Below are 8,624 nucleotides of genomic sequence, written 5' to 3' on the forward strand. Positions count from 1 at the left end.
GGGGGGGGGGGAGGGTAGATATGTATTGGAACTCATTTATTTTTCAAGCTTCTGGGAAAATTATTTCCCTGACAACAATTTAAATTACATATAAATGTCGGAGGTCACAAATTCATCTCGCACATCTCGCACATAAAAGTGAGTTTTTTTTAGTTTTTTTTAGTAACCCAGTTTAATGAAGTTGAGTTGAATAATGTTATCTGAAGACTGAACACTAGGATGAGTTCAACTATTAGTTCTGTACTTACAGTGAATACTGAATATTAATGATTAGGTAGAATGAAGAATGAAGAATTGCATATATTCATCATAATTTCAACCAGTATTGACATGGAAATACATCTTTAAACCAGGGATATTTAAACAAGGGGGTCCACTAAACAGGGAAATTCAAACAGGGGGTTCAAATAAACAGGGATATTTAAACAGAGGGTTCAAATAAACAGGGATATTCAAACATGAAGTCCAAATAAACAGGGATATTCAAACAGGGGGTTCAAATAAACAGGGATATTCATACAGGGGTTTAAATAAACAGGGATATTCAAACAGAGGGTTCAAATAAACAGGGATATTCAAACAGTGGGGTCTACTAAACAGGGATATGCAAACAGAGGGTTCAAATAAACCAGGGATATTCAAACAGGGGGTTCAAATAAACAGGGATATTCAAACAGGGGGTTCAAATAAACAGGGATATTCAAACATGAAGTCCAAATAAACAGGGATATTCAAACAGGGGGTTCAAATAAACAGGGATATTCAAACAGGGGGTTCAAATAAACAGGGATATTTAAACAAGGGGGTCCACTAAACAGGGATATTCAAACAGGGGGTCCACTAAACAGGGATATTCAAACAGGGGGTTCAAATAAACAAGGATATTCAAACAGGGGGTTCAAATAAACAAGGATATTCAAACAGGGGGTCCAAATAAACAAGGAAATTTAAAAAATGGGTTCAAATAAACAGAGATATTTAAACATGGCCTGGAGTCCAAATAAACAGGAATATTTAAACAGGGGGTTCAAATTAACAGGGATATCCACACAGAGGTTTCAAATAAACAGGGATATATAAATAGGGGGTTCAAATAAACAGAAATATTCAAACAGGTGGTTCAAATAAACAGGGTTATTCAATCATGGAGTCCAAATAAACAGAGATATTCAAACATGGAGTCTAAATAAACAGAGATATTCAAAAAAGGGGTTTTATATCTGGTTTAGTCCCCCCTATATACAATATATTGAGATGAGTGTGTGGCGTGAAGCGCCCTGCATATCCAGTTTATATCTGGTTTAGTCCCCCCTGTATACAATATATTGAGAGGAGTATGTGGCGTGAAGCGCCCTGCATATCCAGTTTATATCTGGTTTAGTCCCCCCTGTATACAATATATTGAGAGGAGTATGTGGCGTGAAGCGCCCTGCATATCCAGTTTATATCTGGTTTAGTCCCCCTGTATACAATATATTGAGAGGTTCACAAAGAAGGTAATAGATCATAGCTTAGAAGGGATAATTGTCTTCTAAGTCAATAGGTCGAAATCACAGAGTGTGAATATGTTCACGGAGTAGCCATACTGTGAGAATTCACGGAGTATGTATTTATTATCAGAATGGCCATATCAGGCGTTTTTTTTTCCAACAGATGAGTTTGATTAGCTATGCTAATTCACCATACTATAATTAAAAGTGTAATTGTATAGTCAACCTATAGCACGTTTTCTGCACGATCAAAGCGAAATATTTTTCTCAAACATTTCAAGTATAATTCGCACCGACTGGACTGTGATTAATTTATCGTCAAAGCTAACAAACATAAAAAACTTATTCAAAACTCTTCAAATGTGACGATCCCAAGTTTAAATTAAGTATTCTGTGTAAGATCTGTTGATCTTTATAAACTACAATGCATGTGTTCAAGGTGTTCAAACTCGAGATATTCTCGAGGTTGTTCTACAGAAAAATCCCATCTTCAATCTACTAATCCAATCTCTACAAATACATCGAACCTACAGTTTCTCTTATTGTTCAAAATGTTTTATTTAATCTGAGATTTTAATGTAAAAACATTTTACAGGCCTATTTTATATCTTGAATTTGAGTGTAATTTTATGATTGAAAGAATGATGGAAAATTGTTTAAAACTATAAACAAGTTTCATAAATGCTGAAAAGTCTAGCCAATACTTGAACTATGTTTAAATGCTAAAAAGTCTAGCCATCTTATTTTAAATAATTGGTCTTGTCTTTCAGACCACGATGGGTTAGATGCGTCCTTCTGAACTGCTTTCTTTTCTCTTTCTCCAGGTTTATAAATCATCCGTGATATAAATAATCACATGAAACCTTTTTGCACAATGTTGCTCAACCTTTTTCTATCGGATTGTTTATATGATATATGTAGATTTGTTAAAAATTGTGATATTGTAGAGATCACAAACTAAGAATCCACAAGAGATGGAAGGATAAAAATCCGGGAAGGATGAAAAGAGAATCCAGGAGCCAGTCTGATTAGAACCAGGAAGAAGAGAAGATCTTCAAGCTTAATTCTCAACATATTTATAGAATTTGTAATATATTTATATCCTAAGAATATCAGTAAATATATAATCTTCACAATATCTTAATAAAAAAGTTTACAAATATTGCAAACAGACTAGTTGAAAGTTGAGTTTCAAAGGATTAAAACAAAGATTAATTACTGCTTGCTACCGACTTGCGAGTGATAATCATGACAATCGGACTCCACCTTATACACACATATAACACATTAAAGTTGGAAGACTTTTCAAACTATTAAATTTCTTGGGACGATAGAGATACTTTGGCCACTTCTATATCCGTCAAAGTGTGGACTGTGTAGATGTAAGCAGTGAAAATCACAGTATGATTACAATTTTTATTGAATTAACTAAGATTCTACATCCTATCCCTGTATCTATCTACTATAGGGAGGAAGGGGGAGGGTTACTATATTTCCACAGAATCCGTTCCTTCAAAATCCATACCGTGTTGGCTCTTGTTGTTTGCATACTCTATGCACTGATTGACTGTGTTTGATGCTCTGGTTTCAGATCAGCATTCGTCAAAACAACCTTTCATCCTGTATGAACAGCATTTCATTTGTTCATCTTACAGTGAGAACCAGAAAACTCTGAAAAGAATGTCGTCTTTGTTCATCAATTCAAGCTCAAATTTTTAAGCAAATCACTTGACCCCTGCAGGGAATGTTTATAGATGCTCAGAATTACAAAATTGTGTGTCTAACATTTTTGTTTTAGAATTTTTTTTGAAAATTCTCGAAAAAAATGATTAAATAAATCCGCGAGATATTTTTGACATTGTTTGTACAAAGAGAAGGTAATTACAGATAGAGCAACAATTAAAAGTTGAAATAGAAAATGGGTGTGTAGTGCCCTAAAAGCTAAATTTTGTAAATTGCAATTGAATCAAAGGTTGATAAAGGAATTGATTTTTTGCTACAAAATTTAATTTCCTATTCCTTAAATCTTTGCAACCGGAAGATGTAAACCTTCGATGTTTTAATCTTAGCTTATTTGAAATATCAAAAGTCAATGTGACTTTGGGTTGCAAAGATATAGCTTTTTATAAATCAAAGTTTGTGCCAAAGACTGCAATTCCTTTAAAAGTCGACATTTTTCATCTTACAACTTAATTCAGTGATGAGTGATTAAAAGTGAGATTTAGATATCAATGAATATGAACATGATATCAATGAATATGAACATGATATCTTTATTTCAGATCAAATCCTTATCAGATTCAACTCAAATTGCAGACAAGGTGAAATAAGAGGAAAATTTGTTCGATTGCAAATGCCAATTGGCCAAAAACTTGGCTTGCATTTCTAAGATATATCCCAACATAAAAGCCCTATTAGGACTTGTAAAAATGTTTAATCGTACCAATAACGTAAATTATACAGTTTTCCTCAAACCAGGGATACCAGGGATACCAGGGATACCAGGGATACCAGGGATACCAGTGATACCAGGGATATCAAGGATCCCAGGAATACCATGGATAGCAGGGATACCAGGGATACCAGGGATACCAAGGATACCAGGGATTTCAGGGATTAGACCGAGAGATATCACATAATTAGACAAACTCACACAATCACACTCAAACATTGACACCTAGCACTAACACAAAAACTACGGTTCATTTCAAGCATCAGAATGTCTTTAAAGAGACAGTAGACGAAATTTCAAGTCACCTTCCATGCTGCATGGCAAAGATGGCAATTGTTGATCCCCAAGATTCCCTTCACCCAGAGCCCGCGATTTAAAAAATTCGGGAAAATACGACTCGAGTTTACGCTGTCGTTGGGCCTTATTTACGGCTTGAGCTTTCGGATTCAAGCTGCATCTTATTTTCAACAGAGTTGAGTTCAAAAAACTGGTTTAATATCCTATTTGGCGGATTTTCATGGCAGGAATTAGCACATTCCGGGTTTTTTATGAGAACAAGACGCAACATTAGCCTAATTCTCCACTAAAACCAACCAAGGTCGGTTTTATTTTCATTGGGCCTTACGGGCCTTACTTCTTAAGTCGAGCCGAAGATCTTGCAACTGTTAATCACTTGACACAAGCTGTCGTCAGAGTAGGGTCGAAGATTGGGTCTGAAAGCTGGTTTTAACCCTATTCCTGCTAGGGGGGGGGTCAATTTGACCCCCCCCTGTAGTTTTTTGTACATAACTCAGAAAGTATTGGTCTGAGGCTGTAGAAATTTTCTGACTTTTCCTACATACCCAAAGCCCTCCATTTAGGCCTAAAACCGGGCTTTAATACTAACTGCCTGAGTCCTCAGGCACACTGCCTGAATGACTGCTTTTTCCTGTAACAAACTAAATCTTTGTTTTGACCCACTTCCACTTCTCAGATTTTGATAAAATTTAGCTTTTTGGAAAGCCTTTGACATAAGGAAACGAATTGCACAAGTGTTGCGAAAAAAAATTGCAAATTTTTTGCAAACAACCTGTCAAAGGAAATTTGCACATTTTTAGTTTTTCTTGATTAAAAATTAGGTTATTTAAAATTTTGCAAAAATTTTTGCATATTTAAAAAGGCATGGTCAAGGGCTTTTCAAAAATGTATAATTTTTCATTTTTGGACAATTTTTTTTTGCAAACATTTTTACTATATAACTGGATTTTGCGATAAAAAATCTAATTTTGCAAATTTGCAAATTTTTTTGCAGAATCTAAAAGTAGAGCACAAGAGCTTTTCAATGGTGTATCATTTGTCATATTTGGATATCAAACATGGGAATTAGAGGGGGGGTCAAATTGACCCCCCCCCCCCAGCATATCCTGGTTTTCAAGTACGCCAGCAGAGATAGGGTTAAGGAATTACGGCTCAAGCCGAAGTTTTTAAATCGCGGGCTCTGGACTGTTTCTTCTATTTTAATTCAATTGCGTTTAGGTCTATAACTTGGCAAATCTTAAAACTTAAAGAGTTTACTTTTTCTACTTTTTAATTTTAAACGCATCAACGAACAAAATCATATGAAAGAGAAAAAAATGAAAAAATAATGCTTAATTGTTAAAATTAGGATCGAAAGTGACATCTTGCTGGTACTAGGATCAAACTGTAAAGCTTTGTCTGATCAAGTATGAATTAAATGTCAATGTTTTATAGTTTAGAAAACGAATTACTTTTAATTTGGATTTCTCTACAAAAACGACACTATAGTCTATATTATAGGAAAACATATGGAAATTATCCTAATGAAGCACTTTTAAACCTTTATAATCAGATATAAGAATATTAAAGATTTAAAAATTTCATATATATACATATTTGAAATTGTAGCACACTGCTATTCTACAGGAAAAATCTCAATCACTACAGTTTCAGTAGAAGTAAATGTTTCCATCTACTTATAGCGCCGATTGAAGGATTACCGCCATGCAATTTTTATTGGTTCAGAATAGACAGCAAACACGTGACTGAACCGTGATTGGATCAGGCGCTATTGGACTCCAATATGTGCTGCATAATTCTGTATAGCTAAAACAGTCAACATTTATATATATATCACAAGTTTTCACAAATATTAAATTATCAAATTATGAAATATGACCTACATATTTATAACAGTTTTGTAGTGCACCGTGTGATGTGTATGTTTACTGCATAATTCTAGTTCTATCTCTAGAAATTAGTATGCTAAGTGTTGTTTGAGTGTATGGTGTGTATAATGGTGGATAGAGAAGAATAACGAGGATGGAACCACGTTAAACTAACTAAATAACTCAAAGTCCATTTCGTCTCTATCCGATTTTTTTGGTCATATTTGAATATCTCATTCCAAATCCGTCGAATAATAGACTTTTACTATTAAAAATTTAAATACATACATACGTAAAAAAATGTGAAATAGCAACAACGAAAAAACGCTACATTAAATGGGTGAAAATGGATTATAAAATTGAGTTTCGCAGGAATTTTAATCAGGACATCTAGTTCACCGTGGAACAGAACATTTAAATGTTCCAACATGAATCAGGAAAATACAGGAACAGAATATATCATAGTCATCCTGTATTCTTCGTAAATATATACAGGGTGTACCATAGTCATCCTCCGGCTTGAGTTGTATTTATACGATACATATTTAGAATACAGAGAGTGCAGTATCTAGATTGATACTTACTTGAGCATAAAGAAAGTTGTATCTGGATTTACACCAACTTTACAATGCATATAGTGCAGTATCTAAATTGATACTTACTTGAGCATAAAGAAAGTTGTATTGGGATTGTTACCAGTATGAGAATATAGAGAGTGCAGTAACTGGATTGATACTTACTTGATCATGAAGAAAGTTGTATTGGGATTGTTACCAACTTTACAATGCAGAGAGTGCAGTATCTAGATTGATACATAGTACATATTTGAGCATAGAGAGAGAGAGAGAGTTGTATTGGGATTGTTACTAACTTTAGAATATAGAGAGTGCAGTATCTGGATTGATACTTACTTGAGCAGAGAGAGAGAGAGTTGTATTGGGATTGTTACCAACTTTAGAATATAGAGAGTGCAGTATCTGGATTGATACTTACTTGAGCAGAGAGAGAGAGAGTTGTATTGGGATTGTTACCAACTTTAGAATGTAGAGAGCGCAGTATCTAGATTGATAAATACTTGAGCAGAGAGAGAGAGAGTTGTATTGGGATTGTTACTAACTTGAGAATACAGATAGTGCAGTATCTGGATTGATACATACTTGAGCATAGAGAGAGAGAGTTGTATTGGGATTGTTACCAACTTTAGAATGTAGAGAGTGCAGTATCTAGATTGATACATACTTAAGCATAGAGAGAGAGAGAGTTGTATTGGGATTGTTACCAACTTGAGAATGTAGAGAGCGCAGTATCTAGATTGATACATACTTGAGCATAGAGAGAGAGAGTTATATTGGGATTGTTACCAACTTGAGAATATAGATCGTAAATTGCAGGGTGTCTCACAGTCATGATGTCTCCTTCATTTATTGCAGGGTGTCTTACAGTAAGTTTTCACTGTTAATAGAGTGACTAATAAAAATATGCTCAAAAATTCGATAAAAGCTAAATATAATCAAAGATAATATGGGTAGAATTATAATAACCCCATGAAGAATAGAAATAGTTTAGATTATCCCCTTAAAAAGGGATAGAGTTAGTATGTAAATAGCATGTTTAAGGTAAATAGAGTTAGTATGTAAATAGCATGTTTAAGGTTCATTTTTTCAAACTTATCTTTTGAATGTTTTATTGTTGAGGGAGGTTTATGAAGGAAAAGGCTGAATTAGCTACATCTTAAAAATAATATATTCTAATCTTTTTTTCAGAGTCTTTAATTACAAACATTCAAAACTTAAACTCGTTAGATCGAATAAATTTTTACAATTCATAGATTCATAGAATTAACTTTTCCCGTAGCAAGGGCTTTCCAAAACCTTTCAACCATCCTTACCCCATATGCAAAATTTTTTAAATTAAAACATATTCAAAATTTTACTCTCCCACCATACTCCAAAGTTGAAAAGTTTTTTCTAAAAATTAGAAAAATATTACAGGGAGTGTGGGGAGGGGGTGGGATCGGTATAGGGTTAATTTATTTGATCCTATTGGGTTTCAATGAAAATCCCAAGTTTAGGATCATATTTTGAAAGAAAATTTATAATCCTTATATCTTTGAAATTTAATGGTAATTGCAAAGATAAATGACTTATAAAATCAGAGTTTGCAGCAAAGACTGATTTCGCCTATATATTATTAGACAATTAAACACTTTAAAAAATCCAAGAAAGATATTTGGTTTATAAATTGAGCTGAATAAAAAATGGTCAACAGGCCTCACTATAGACTGTATATATATATAAATATATATATATGTCTTATAGTTTTAGTTCAGATTACGTTAACATTTTTGATGTTGTTATTCGGGCAATAAATCAGCTCTAGAAATGGCGGAAATGGGCGGTCATTTTTATTATTGAAATCACGTCAACATAGAAGTCCATAATGTTGACGTTTTTCCACAATATATGTTAATACAAACATTAATACTTTGAGGAAAATAACAATTAACAAATAAAAATC

This window comes from Eurytemora carolleeae, unplaced genomic scaffold (genome assembly GCF_000591075.1).
Source record: "Eurytemora carolleeae unplaced genomic scaffold, Eaff_2.0 scaffold45, whole genome shotgun sequence".
In the NCBI taxonomy this organism is placed as follows: domain Eukaryota; kingdom Metazoa; phylum Arthropoda; class Copepoda; order Calanoida; family Temoridae; genus Eurytemora; species Eurytemora carolleeae.